The following is a 12920-nucleotide window of genomic DNA, read 5'->3' as shown; positions in this document are numbered from 1 at the left end:
CTCCTCTGTCTTTCTCTCCTCTTTCTGTCTTTCTCTCCTCTTTCTGTCTTTCTCTCCTCTGTCTCTGTCTTTCTCTCCTCTTTCTGTCTTTCTCTCCTCTTTCTGTCTTTCTCTCCTCTGTCTCTGTCTCTCTCCTCTGTCTCTGTCTTTCTCTCCTCTCTCTGTCTTTCTCTCCTCTGTCTCTGTCTTTCTCTCCTCTCTCTCTGTCTTTCTCTCCTCTCTCTGTCTTTCTCTCCTCTCTCTCGGTCTTTCTCTCCTCTCTCTGTCTTTCTCTCCTCTGTCTCTGTCTTTCTCTCCTCTCTCTGTCTTTCTCTCCTCTGTCTCTGTCTTTCTCTGTCTCCGTCTTTCTCCCCCCCTCTGTCTCTGTCTTTCTCTCCTCTCTCTGTCTTTCTTTCCTCTCTCTGTCTTTCTCTCCTCTCTCTGTCTTTCTCTCCTCTCCTCTGTCTCTGTCTTTCTCTCATCTGTCTTTCTCTCCTCTCTCTGTCTTTCTCTCCTCTGTCTCTGTCTCTGTCTTTCTCTCCTCTCTCTGTCTTTCGCTCCTCTCTCTCTTTCTCTCCTCTGTCTCTGTCTTTCGCTCCTCTGTCTTTCTCTCCTCTTTCTGTCTTTCTCTCCTCTTTCTGTCTTTCTCTCCTCTTTCTGTCTTTCTCTCCTCTGTCTCTGTCTTTCTCTCCTCTTTCTGTCTTTCTCTCCTCTTTCTGTCTTTCTCTCCTCTGTCTCTGTCTCTCTCCTCTGTCTCTGTCTTTCTCTCCTCTCTCTGTCTTTCTCTCCTCTGTCTCTGTCTTTCTCTCCTCTCTCTCTGTCTTTCTCTCCTCTCTCTCGGTCTTTCTCTCCTCTCTCTGTCTTTCTCTCCTCTCTCTGTCTTTCTCTCCTCTGTCTCTGTCTTTCTCTCCTCTCTCTGTCTTTCTCTCCTCTGTCTCTGTCTTTCTCTGTCTCTGTCTTTCTCTCCTCTCCTCTGTCTCTGTCTTTCTCTCATCTGTCTTTCTCTCCTCTCTCTGTCTTTCTCTCCTCTGTCTCTGTCTCTGTCTTTCTCTCCTCCATCTGTCTTTCGCTCCTCTCTCTGTCTTTCTCTCCTCTGTCTCTGTCTTTCGCTCCTCTGTCTTTCTCTCCTCTTTCTGTCTTTCTCTACTCTTTCTGTCTTTCTCTCCTCTGTCTCTGTCTTTCTCTCCTCTTTCTGTCTTTCTCTCCTCTTTCTGTCTTTCTCTCCTCTGTCTCTGTCTCTCTCCTCTGTCTCTGTCTTTCTCTCCTCTCTCTGTCTTTCTCTCCTCTGTCTCTGTCTTTCTCTCCTCTCTCTCTGTCTTTCTCTCCTCTCTCTCGGTCTTTCTCTCCTCTCTCTGTCTTTCTCTCCTCTCTCTGTCTTTCTCTCCTCTGTCTCTGTCTTTCTCTCCTCTCTCTGTCTTTCTCTCCTCTGTCTCTGTCTTTCTCTGTCTCCGTCTTTCTCCCCCCCTCTGTCTCTGTCTTTCTCTCCTCTCTCTGTCTTTCTTTCCTCTCTCTGTCTTTCTCTCCTCTCTCTGTCTTTCTCTCCTCTCCTCTGTCTCTGTCTTTCGCTCCTCTCTATCTTTCTCTCCTCTCTCTCTGTCTTTCTCTCCTCTCTCTCGGTCTTTCTCTCCTCTCTCTGTCTTTCTCTCCTCTCTCTGTCTTTCTCTCCTCTGTCTCTGTCTTTCTCTCCTCTCTCTGTCTTTCTCTCCTCTCTCTGTCTTTCTCTCCTCTCCTCTGTCTCTGTCTTTCTCTCATCTGTCTTTCTCTCCTCTCTCTGTCTTTCGCTCCTCTCTCTCTTTCTCTCCTCTGTCTCTGTCTTTCGCTCCTCTGTCTTTCTCTCCTCTTTCTGTCTTTCTCTCCTCTTTCTGTCTTTCTCTCCTCTGTCTCTGTCTCTCTCCTCTGTCTCTGTCTTTCTCTCCTCTCTCTGTCTTTCTCTCCTCTGTCTCTGTCTTTCTCTCCTCTCTCTCTGTCTTTCTCTCCTCTCTCTCGGTCTTTCTCTCCTCTCTCTGTCTTTCTCTCCTCTCTCTGTCTTTCTCTCCTCTGTCTCTGTCTTTCTCTCCTCTCTCTGTCTTTCTCTCCTCTGTCTCTGTCTTTCTCTGTCTCCGTCTTTCTCCCCCCCTCTGTCTCTGTCTTTCTCTCCTCTCTCTGTCTTTCTTTCCTCTCTCTGTCTTTCTTTCCTCTCTCTGTCTTTCTCTCCTCTCTCTGTCTTTCTCTCCTCTCCTCTGTCTCTGTCTTTCTCTCATCTGTCTTTCTCTCCTCTCTCTGTCTTTCTCTCCTCTGTCTCTGTCTCTGTCTTTCTCTCCTCCATCTGTCTTTCGCTCCTCTCTCTGTCTTTCTCTCCTCTGTCTCTGTCTTTCTCTCCTCTCTCTGTCTTTCGCTCCTCTCTCTCTTTCTCTCCTCTGTCTCTGTCTTTCGCTCCTCTCTCTCTTTCTCTCCTCTGTCTCTGTCTTTCGCTCCTCTGTCTTTCTCTCCTCTTTCTGTCTTTCTCTCCTCTTTCTGTCTTTCTCTCCTCTTTCTGTCTTTCTCTCCTCTGTCTCTGTCTTTCTCTCCTCTTTCTGTCTTTCTCTCCTCTTTCTCTGTCTCTCTCCTCTGTCTCTGTCTTTCTCTCCTCTCTCTGTCTTTCTCTCCTCTGTCTCTGTCTTTCTCTCCTCTCTCTCTGTCTTTCTCTCCTCTCTCTCGGTCTTTCTCTCCTCTCTCTGTCTTTCTCTCCTCTCTCTGTCTTTCTCTCCTCTGTCTCTGTCTTTCTCTCCTCTCTCTGTCTTTCTCTCCTCTGTCTCTGTCTTTCTCTGTCTCCGTCTTTCTCCCCCCTCTGTCTCTGTCTTTCTCTCCTCTCTCTGTCTTTCTTTCCTCTCTCTGTCTTTCTCTCCTCTCTCTGTCTTTCTCTCCTCTCCTCTGTCTGTCTTTCTCTCATCTGTCTTTCTCTCCTCTCTCTGTCTTTCTCTCCTCTGTCTCTGTCTCTGTCTTTCTCTCCTCCATCTGTCTTTCGCTCCTCTCTCTGTCTTTCTCTCCTCTGTCTCTGTCTTTCGCTCCTCTCTCTCTTTCTCTCCTCTGTCTCTGTCTTTCGCTCCTCTGTCTTTCTCTCCTCTTTCTGTCTTTCTCTCCTCTTTCTGTCTTTCTCTCCTCTGTCTCTGTCTTTCTCTCCTCTTTCTGTCTTTCTCTCCTCTTTCTGTCTTTCTCTCCTCTGTCTCTGTCTTTCTCTCCTCTCTCTGTCTTTCTCTCCTCTCTCTCTGTCTTTCTCTCCTCTCTCTCTGTCTTTCTCTCCTCTCTCTCGGTCTTTCTCTCCTCTCTCTGTCTTTCTCTCCTCTCTCTGTCTTTCTCTCCTCTGTCTCTGTCTTTCTCTCCTCTCTCTGTCTTTCTCTCCTCTGTCTCTGTCTTTCTCTGTCTCCGTCTTTCTCCCCCCCTCTGTCTCTGTCTTTCTTTCCTCTCTCTGTCTTTCTCTCCTCTCTCTGTCTTTCTCTCCTCTCCTCTGTCTCTGTCTTTCTCTCATCTGTCTTTCTCTCCTCTCTCTGTCTTTCTCTCCTCTGTCTCTGTCTCTGTCTTTCTCTCCTCCATCTGTCTTTCGCTCCTCTCTCTGTCTTTCTCTCCTCTGTCTCTGTCTTTCGCTCCTCTCTCTCTTTCTCTCCTCTGTCTCTGTCTTTCGCTCCTCTGTCTTTCTCTCCTCTTTCTGTCTTTCTCTCCTCTTTCTGTCTTTCTCTCCTCTGTCTCTGTCTTTCTCACCTCTCTCTCTGTCTTTCGCTCCTCTCTCTGTCTTTCTCTCATCTCTCTCTCTTTCTCTCCTCTGTCTCTGTCTCTGTCTTTCTCTCCTCTCTCTGTCTTTCTCTCCTCTGTCTCTGTCTGTCTTTCTCTCATCTCTCTGTCTTTCTCTCATCTCTCTGTCTTTCTCTCCTCTGTCTCTGTCTTTCTCTCCTCTCTCTGTCTTTCTCTCCTCTGTCTCTGTCTTTCGCTCCTCTCTCTGTCTTTCTCTCCTCTGTCTCTGTCTTTCTCTCCTCTGTCTCTGTCTTTCTCTCCTCTTTCTGTCTTTCTCTCCTCTGTCTCTGTCTTTCTCTCCTCTCTCTGTCTTTCTCTCCTCTGTCTCTGTCTTTCTCTCCTCTCTCTCTGTCTTTCTCTCCTCTTTCTGTCTTTCTCTCCTCTGTCTCTGTCTTTCTCTCCTCTTTCTGTCTTTCTCTCCTCTTTCTGTCTTTCTCTCCTCTGTCTCTGTCTCTCTCCTCTGTCTCTGTCTTTCTCTCCTCTCTCTGTCTTTCTCTCCTCTGTCTCTGTCTTTCTCTCCTCTCTCTCTGTCTTTCTCTCCTCTCTCTGTCTTTCTCTCCTCTCTCTCGGTCTTTCTCTCCTCTCTCTGTCTTTCTCTCCTCTGTCTCTGTCTTTCTCTCCTCTCTCTGTCTTTCTCTCCTCTCTCTCTGTCTTTCTCTCCTCTCTCTGTCTTTCTCTCCTCTCTCTCGGTCTTTCTCTCCTCTCTCTGTCTTTCTCTCCTCTGTCTCTGTCTTTCTCTCCTCTCTCTGTCTTTCTCTCCTCTGTCTCTGTCTTTCTCTCATCTGTCTTTCTCTCCTCTCTCTGTCTTTCTCTCCTCTGTCTCTGTCTCTGTCTTTCTCTCCTCTCTCTGTCTTTCGCTCCTCTCTCTCTTTCTCTCCTCTGTCTCTGTCTTTCGCTCCTCTCTCTCTTTCTCTCCTCTGTCTCTGTCTTTCGCTCCTCTGTCTTTCTCTCCTCTTTCTGTCTTTCTCTCCTCTTTCTGTCTTTCTCTCCTCTGTCTCTGTCTTTCTCTCCTCTTTCTGTCTTTCTCTCCTCTTTCTGTCTTTCTCTCCTCTGTCTCTGTCTCTCTCCTCTGTCTCTGTCTTTCTCTCCTCTCTCTGTCTTTCTCTCCTCTGTCTCTGTCTTTCTCTCCTCTCTCTCGGTCTTTCTCTCCTCTCTCTGTCTTTCTCTCCTCTCTCTCGGTCTTTCTCTCCTCTCTCTGTCTTTCTCTCCTCTGTCTGTCTTTCTCTCCTCTTTCTGTCTTTCTCTCCTCTGTCTCTGTCTCTCTCCTCTGTCTCTGTCTTTCTCTCCTCTCTCTGTCTTTCTCTCCTCTGTCTCTGTCTTTCTCTCCTCTCTCTCTGTCTTTCTCTCCTCTCTCTCGGTCTTTCTCTCCTCTCTCTGTCTTTCTCTCCTCTCTCTGTCTTTCTCTCCTCTGTCTCTGTCTTTCGCTCCTCTCTCTCTTTCTCTCCTCTGTCTCTGTCTTTCGCTCCTCTCTCTCTTTCTCTCCTCTGTCTCTGTCTTTCGCTCCTCTGTCTTTCTCTCCTCTTTCTGTCTTTCTCTCCTCTTTCTGTCTTTCTCTCCTCTGTCTCTGTCTTTCTCTCCTCTTTCTGTCTTTCTCTCCTCTTTCTGTCTTTCTCTCCTCTGTCTCTGTCTCTCTCCTCTGTCTCTGTCTTTCTCTCCTCTCTCTGTCTTTCTCTCCTCTGTCTCTGTCTTTCTCTCCTCTGTCTCTGTCTTTCTCTGTCTCCGTCTTTCTCCCCCCCTCTGTCTCTGTCTTTCTCTCCTCTCTCTGTCTTTCTTTCCTCTCTCTGTCTTTCTCTCCTCTCTCTGTCTTTCTCTCCTCTCCTCTGTCTCTGTCTTTCTCTCATCTGTCTTTCTCTCCTCTCTCTGTCTTTCTCTCCTCTGTCTCTGTCTCTGTCTTTCTCTCCTCTCTCTGTCTTTCGCTCCTCTCTCTCTTTCTCTCCTCTGTCTCTGTCTTTCGCTCCTCTCTCTCTTTCTCTCCTCTGTCTCTGTCTTTCGCTCCTCTGTCTTTCTCTCCTCTTTCTGTCTTTCTCTCCTCTTTCTGTCTTTCTCTCCTCTTTCTGTCTTTCTCTCCTCTGTCTCTGTCTTTCTCTCCTCTTTCTGTCTTTCTCTCCTCTTTCTGTCTTTCTCTCCTCTGTCTCTGTCTCTCTCCTCTGTCTCTGTCTTTCTCTCCTCTCTCTGTCTTTCTCTCCTCTGTCTCTGTCTTTCTCTCCTCTCTCTCTGTCTTTCTCTCCTCTCTCTCGGTCTTTCTCTCCTCTCTCTGTCTTTCTCTCCTCTCTCTGTCTTTCTCTCCTCTGTCTCTGTCTTTCTCTCCTCTCTCTGTCTTTCTCTCCTCTGTCTCTGTCTTTCTCTGTCTCCGTCTTTCTCCCCCCTCTGTCTCTGTCTTTCTCTCCTCTCTCTGTCTTTCTCTCCTCTCCTCTGTCTCTGTCTTTCTCTCATCTGTCTTTCTCTCCTCTCTCTGTCTTTCTCTCCTCTGTCTCTGTCTCTGTCTTTCTCTCCTCCATCTGTCTTTCGCTCCTCTCTCTGTCTTTCTCTCCTCTGTCTCTGTCTTTCGCTCCTCTGTCTTTCTCTCCTCTTTCTGTCTTTCTCTCCTCTGTCTCTGTCTTTCTCTCCTCTTTCTGTCTTTCTCTCCTCTTTCTGTCTTTCTCTCCTCTGTCTCTGTCTCTCTCCTCTGTCTCTGTCTTTCTCTCCTCTCTCTGTCTTTCTCTCCTCTGTCTCTGTCTTTCTCTCCTCTCTCTCTGTCTTTCTCTCCTCTCTCTCGGTCTTTCTCTCCTCTCTCTGTCTTTCTCTCCTCTCTCTGTCTTTCTCTCCTCTGTCTCTGTCTTTCTCTCCTCTCTCTGTCTTTCTCTCCTCTGTCTCTGTCTTTCTCTGTCTCCGTCTTTCTCCCCCCCTCTGTCTCTGTCTTTCTCTCCTCTCTCTGTCTTTCTTTCCTCTCTCTGTCTTTCTCTCCTCTCCTCTGTCTCTGTCTTTCGCTCCTCTCTATCTTTCTCTCCTCTCTCTCTGTCTTTCTCTCCTCTCTCTCGGTCTTTCTCTCCTCTCTCTGTCTTTCTCTCCTCTCTCTGTCTTTCTCTCCTCTGTCTCTGTCTTTCTCTCCTCTCTCTGTCTTTCTCTCCTCTCTCTGTCTTTCTCTCCTCTCCTCTGTCTCTGTCTTTCTCTCATCTGTCTTTCTCTCCTCTCTCTGTCTTTCGCTCCTCTCTCTCTTTCTCTCCTCTGTCTCTGTCTTTCGCTCCTCTGTCTTTCTCTCCTCTTTCTGTCTTTCTCTCCTCTTTCTGTCTTTCTCTCCTCTGTCTCTGTCTCTCTCCTCTGTCTCTGTCTTTCTCTCCTCTCTCTGTCTTTCTCTCCTCTGTCTCTGTCTTTCTCTCCTCTCTCTCTGTCTTTCTCTCCTCTCTCTCGGTCTTTCTCTCCTCTCTCTGTCTTTCTCTCCTCTCTCTGTCTTTCTCTCCTCTGTCTCTGTCTTTCTCTCCTCTCTCTGTCTTTCTCTCCTCTGTCTCTGTCTTTCTCTGTCTCCGTCTTTCTCCCCCCCTCTGTCTCTGTCTTTCTCTCCTCTCTCTGTCTTTCTTTCCTCTCTCTGTCTTTCTTTCCTCTCTCTGTCTTTCTCTCCTCTCTCTGTCTTTCTCTCCTCTCCTCTGTCTCTGTCTTTCTCTCATCTGTCTTTCTCTCCTCTCTCTGTCTTTCTCTCCTCTGTCTCTGTCTCTGTCTTTCTCTCCTCCATCTGTCTTTCGCTCCTCTCTCTGTCTTTCTCTCCTCTGTCTCTGTCTTTCTCTCCTCTCTCTGTCTTTCGCTCCTCTCTCTCTTTCTCTCCTCTGTCTCTGTCTTTCGCTCCTCTCTCTCTTTCTCTCCTCTGTCTCTGTCTTTCGCTCCTCTGTCTTTCTCTCCTCTTTCTGTCTTTCTCTCCTCTTTCTGTCTTTCTCTCCTCTGTCTCTGTCTCTCTCCTCTGTCTCTGTCTTTCTCTCCTCTCTCTGTCTTTCTCTCCTCTGTCTCTGTCTTTCTCTCCTCTCTCTCTGTCTTTCTCTCCTCTCTCTCGGTCTTTCTCTCCTCTCTCTGTCTTTCTCTCCTCTCTCTGTCTTTCTCTCCTCTGTCTCTGTCTTTCTCTCCTCTCTCTGTCTTTCTCTCCTCTGTCTCTGTCTTTCTCTGTCTCCGTCTTTCTCCCCCCTCTGTCTCTGTCTTTCTCTCCTCTCTCTGTCTTTCTCTCCTCTCCTCTGTCTCTGTCTTTCTCTCATCTGTCTTTCTCTCCTCTCTCTGTCTTTCTCTCCTCTGTCTCTGTCTCTGTCTTTCTCTCCTCTGTCTCTGTCTTTCTCTCCTCTCTCTGTCTTTCTCTCCTCTGTCTCTGTCTTTCTCTGTCTCCGTCTTTCTCCCCCCTCTGTCTCTGTCTTTCTCTCCTCTCTCTGTCTTTCTCTCCTCTCCTCTGTCTCTGTCTTTCTCTCATCTGTCTTTCTCTCCTCTCTCTGTCTTTCTCTCCTCTGTCTCTGTCTCTGTCTTTCTCTCCTCCTTCTGTCTTTCGCTCCTCTCTCTGTCTTTCTCTCCTCTGTCTCTGTCTTTCGCTCCTCTGTCTTTCTCTCCTCTTTCTGTCTTTCTCTCCTCTTTCTGTCTTTCTCTCCTCTGTCTCTGTCTTTCTCTCCTCTTTCTGTCTTTCTCTCCTCTTTCTGTCTTTCTCTCCTCTGTCTCTGTCTCTCTCCTCTGTCTCTGTCTTTCTCTCCTCTCTCTGTCTTTCTCTCCTCTGTCTCTGTCTTTCTCTCCTCTCTCTCTGTCTTTCTCTCCTCTCTCTCGGTCTTTCTCTCCTCTCTCTGTCTTTCTCTCCTCTCTCTGTCTTTCTCTCCTCTGTCTCTGTCTTTCTCTCCTCTCTCTGTCTTTCTCTCCTCTGTCTCTGTCTTTCTCTGTCTCCGTCTTTCTCCCCCCCTCTGTCTCTGTCTTTCTCTCCTCTCTCTGTCTTTCTTTCCTCTCTCTGTCTTTCTCTCCTCTCTCTGTCTTTCTCTCCTCTCCTCTGTCTCTGTCTTTCGCTCCTCTCTATCTTTCTCTCCTCTCTCTCTGTCTTTCTCTCCTCTCTCTCGGTCTTTCTCTCCTCTCTCTGTCTTTCTCTCCTCTCTCTGTCTTTCTCTCCTCTGTCTCTGTCTTTCTCTCCTCTCTCTGTCTTTCTCTCCTCTCTCTGTCTTTCTCTCCTCTCCTCTGTCTCTGTCTTTCTCTCATCTGTCTTTCTCTCCTCTCTCTGTCTTTCGCTCCTCTCTCTCTTTCTCTCCTCTGTCTCTGTCTTTCGCTCCTCTGTCTTTCTCTCCTCTTTCTGTCTTTCTCTCCTCTGTCTCTGTCTTTCTCTCCTCTCTCTCTGTCTTTCTCTCCTCTCTCTCGGTCTTTCTCTCCTCTCTCTGTCTTTCTCTCCTCTCTCTGTCTTTCTCTCCTCTGTCTCTGTCTTTCTCTCCTCTCTCTGTCTTTCTCTCCTCTGTCTCTGTCTTTCTCTGTCTCCGTCTTTCTCCCCCCCTCTGTCTCTGTCTTTCTCTCCTCTCTCTGTCTTTCTTTCCTCTCTCTGTCTTTCTTTCCTCTCTCTGTCTTTCTCTCCTCTTTCTGTCTTTCTCTCCTCTGTCTCTGTCTCTCTCCTCTGTCTCTGTCTTTCTCTCCTCTCTCTGTCTTTCTCTCCTCTGTCTCTGTCTTTCTCTCCTCTCTCTCTGTCTTTCTCTCCTCTCTCTCGGTCTTTCTCTCCTCTCTCTGTCTTTCTCTCCTCTCTCTGTCTTTCTCTCCTCTGTCTCTGTCTTTCTCTCCTCTCTCTGTCTTTCTCTCCTCTGTCTCTGTCTTTCTCTGTCTCCGTCTTTCTCCCCCCTCTGTCTCTGTCTTTCTCTCCTCTCTCTGTCTTTCTCTCCTCTCCTCTGTCTCTGTCTTTCTCTCATCTGTCTTTCTCTCCTCTCTCTGTCTTTCTCTCCTCTGTCTCTGTCTCTGTCTTTCTCTCCTCCTTCTGTCTTTCGCTCCTCTCTCTGTCTTTCTCTCCTCTGTCTCTGTCTTTCGCTCCTCTGTCTTTCTCTCCTCTTTCTGTCTTTCTCTCCTCTTTCTGTCTTTCTCTCCTCTGTCTCTGTCTTTCTCTCCTCTTTCTGTCTTTCTCTCCTCTTTCTGTCTTTCTCTCCTCTGTCTCTGTCTCTCTCCTCTGTCTCTGTCTTTCTCTCCTCTCTCTGTCTTTCTCTCCTCTGTCTCTGTCTTTCTCTCCTCTCTCTCTGTCTTTCTCTCCTCTCTCTCGGTCTTTCTCTCCTCTCTCTGTCTTTCTCTCCTCTCTCTGTCTTTCTCTCCTCTGTCTCTGTCTTTCTCTCCTCTCTCTGTCTTTCTCTCCTCTGTCTCTGTCTTTCTCTGTCTCCGTCTTTCTCCCCCCCTCTGTCTCTGTCTTTCTCTCCTCTCTCTGTCTTTCTTTCCTCTCTCTGTCTTTCTCTCCTCTCTCTGTCTTTCTCTCCTCTCCTCTGTCTCTGTCTTTCGCTCCTCTCTATCTTTCTCTCCTCTCTCTCTGTCTTTCTCTCCTCTCTCTCGGTCTTTCTCTCCTCTCTCTGTCTTTCTCTCCTCTCTCTGTCTTTCTCTCCTCTGTCTCTGTCTTTCTCTCCTCTCTCTGTCTTTCTCTCCTCTCTCTGTCTTTCTCTCCTCTCCTCTGTCTCTGTCTTTCTCTCATCTGTCTTTCTCTCCTCTCTCTGTCTTTCGCTCCTCTCTCTCTTTCTCTCCTCTGTCTCTGTCTTTCGCTCCTCTGTCTTTCTCTCCTCTTTCTGTCTTTCTCTCCTCTGTCTCTGTCTTTCTCTCCTCTCTCTCTGTCTTTCTCTCCTCTCTCTCGGTCTTTCTCTCCTCTCTCTGTCTTTCTCTCCTCTCTCTGTCTTTCTCTCCTCTGTCTCTGTCTTTCTCTCCTCTCTCTGTCTTTCTCTCCTCTGTCTCTGTCTTTCTCTGTCTCCGTCTTTCTCCCCCCCTCTGTCTCTGTCTTTCTCTCCTCTCTCTGTCTTTCTTTCCTCTCTCTGTCTTTCTTTCCTCTCTCTGTCTTTCTCTCCTCTCTCTGTCTTTCTCTCCTCTCCTCTGTCTCTGTCTTTCTCTCATCTGTCTTTCTCTCCTCTCTCTGTCTTTCTCTCCTCTGTCTCTGTCTCTGTCTTTCTCTCCTCCATCTGTCTTTCGCTCCTCTCTCTGTCTTTCTCTCCTCTGTCTCTGTCTTTCTCTCCTCTCTCTGTCTTTCGCTCCTCTCTCTCTTTCTCTCCTCTGTCTCTGTCTTTCGCTCCTCTCTCTCTTTCTCTCCTCTGTCTGTCTTTCGCTCCTCTGTCTTTCTCTCCTCTTTCTGTCTTTCTCTCCTCTTTCTGTCTTTCTCTCCTCTTTCTGTCTTTCTCTCCTCTGTCTCTGTCTTTCTCTCCTCTTTCTGTCTTTCTCTCCTCTTTCTGTCTTTCTCTCCTCTGTCTCTGTCTCTCTCCTCTGTCTCTGTCTTTCTCTCCTCTCTCTGTCTTTCTCTCCTCTGTCTCTGTCTTTCTCTCCTCTCTCTCTGTCTTTCTCTCCTCTCTCTCGGTCTTTCTCTCCTCTCTCTGTCTTTCTCTCCTCTCTCTGTCTTTCTCTCCTCTGTCTCTGTCTTTCTCTCCTCTCTCTGTCTTTCTCTCCTCTGTCTCTGTCTTTCTCTGTCTCCGTCTTTCTCCCCCCTCTGTCTCTGTCTTTCTCTCCTCTCTCTGTCTTTCTTTCCTCTCTCTGTCTTTCTCTCCTCTCTCTGTCTTTCTCTCCTCTCCTCTGTCTCTGTCTTTCTCTCATCTGTCTTTCTCTCCTCTCTCTGTCTTTCTCTCCTCTGTCTCTGTCTCTGTCTTTCTCTCCTCCATCTGTCTTTCGCTCCTCTCTCTGTCTTTCTCTCCTCTGTCTCTGTCTTTCGCTCCTCTCTCTCTTTCTCTCCTCTGTCTCTGTCTTTCGCTCCTCTGTCTTTCTCTCCTCTTTCTGTCTTTCTCTCCTCTTTCTGTCTTTCTCTCCTCTGTCTCTGTCTTTCTCTCCTCTTTCTGTCTTTCTCTCCTCTTTCTGTCTTTCTCTCCTCTGTCTCTGTCTTTCTCTCCTCGCTCTGTCTTTCTCTCCTCTCTCTCTGTCTTTCTCTCCTCTCTCTCTGTCTTTCTCTCCTCTCTCTCGGTCTTTCTCTCCTCTCTCTGTCTTTCTCTCCTCTCTCTGTCTTTCTCTCCTCTGTCTCTGTCTTTCTCTCCTCTCTCTGTCTTTCTCTCCTCTGTCTCTGTCTTTCTCTGTCTCCGTCTTTCTCCCCCCCTCTGTCTCTGTCTTTCTCTCCTCTCTCTGTCTTTCTTTCCTCTCTCTGTCTTTCTCTCCTCTCTCTGTCTTTCTCTCCTCTCCTCTGTCTCTGTCTTTCTCTCATCTGTCTTTCTCTCCTCCATCTGTCTTTCGCTCCTCTCTCTGTCTTTCTCTCCTCTGTCTCTGTCTTTCGCTCCTCTCTCTCTTTCTCTCCTCTGTCTCTGTCTTTCGCTCCTCTGTCTTTCTCTCCTCTTTCTGTCTTTCTCTCCTCTTTCTGTCTTTCTCTCCTCTGTCTCTGTCTTTCTCACCTCTCTCTCTGTCTTTCGCTCCTCTCTCTGTCTTTCTCTCATCTCTCTCTCTTTCTCTCCTCTGTCTCTGTCTCTGTCTTTCTCTCCTCTCTCTGTCTTTCTCTCCTCTGTCTCTGTCTGTCTTTCTCTCATCTCTCTGTCTTTCTCTCATCTCTCTGTCTTTCTCTCCTCTGTCTCTGTCTTTCTCTCCTCTCTCTGTCTTTCGCTCCTCTCTCTGTCTTTCGCTCCTCTCTCTGTCTTTCTCTCCTCTGTCTCTGTCTTTCTCTCCTCTGTCTCTGTCTTTCTCTCCTCTTTCTGTCTTTCTCTCCTCTGTCTCTGTCTTTCTCTCCTCTCTCTGTCTTTCTCTCCTCTGTCTCTGTCTTTCTCTCCTCTCTCTCGGTCTTTCTCTCCTCTCTCTGTCTTTCTCTCCTCTCTCTGTCTTTCTCTCCTCTCTCTGTCTTTCTCTCCTCTCTCTGTCTTTCTCTCCTCTGTCTCTGTCTTTCTCTGTCTCCGTCTTTCTCCCCCCTCTGTCTCTGTCTTTCTCTCCTCTCTCTGTCTTTCTTTCCTCTCTCTGTCTTTCTCTCCTCTCTCTGTCTTTCTCTCCTCTGTCTCTGTCTCTGTCTTTCTCTCATCTGTCTTTCTCTCCTCTCTCTGTCTTTCTCTCCTCTGTCTCTGTCTCTGTCTTTCTCTCCTCCATCTGTCTTTCGCTCCTCTCTC

General features: G+C 47.8%; 1 protein-coding gene across 8 annotated transcripts in view; it reads left to right on the top strand.

The window, feature by feature from the left end:
* Positions 1–12920, top strand: part of LOC110506994 (F-actin-uncapping protein LRRC16A) — a 219535-nt gene that overhangs the window by 129999 nt on the left and 76616 nt on the right. The window lies entirely within an intron of this gene.

The sequence above is a fragment of the Oncorhynchus mykiss genome, chromosome 2 (assembly GCF_013265735.2).
Source record: "Oncorhynchus mykiss isolate Arlee chromosome 2, USDA_OmykA_1.1, whole genome shotgun sequence".
Classification (NCBI taxonomy): Eukaryota; Metazoa; Chordata; class Actinopteri; order Salmoniformes; family Salmonidae; genus Oncorhynchus; species Oncorhynchus mykiss.
Note: the sequence above shows the minus strand (reverse complement) of the source record. Positions and strands in the feature narration are given on the sequence as shown.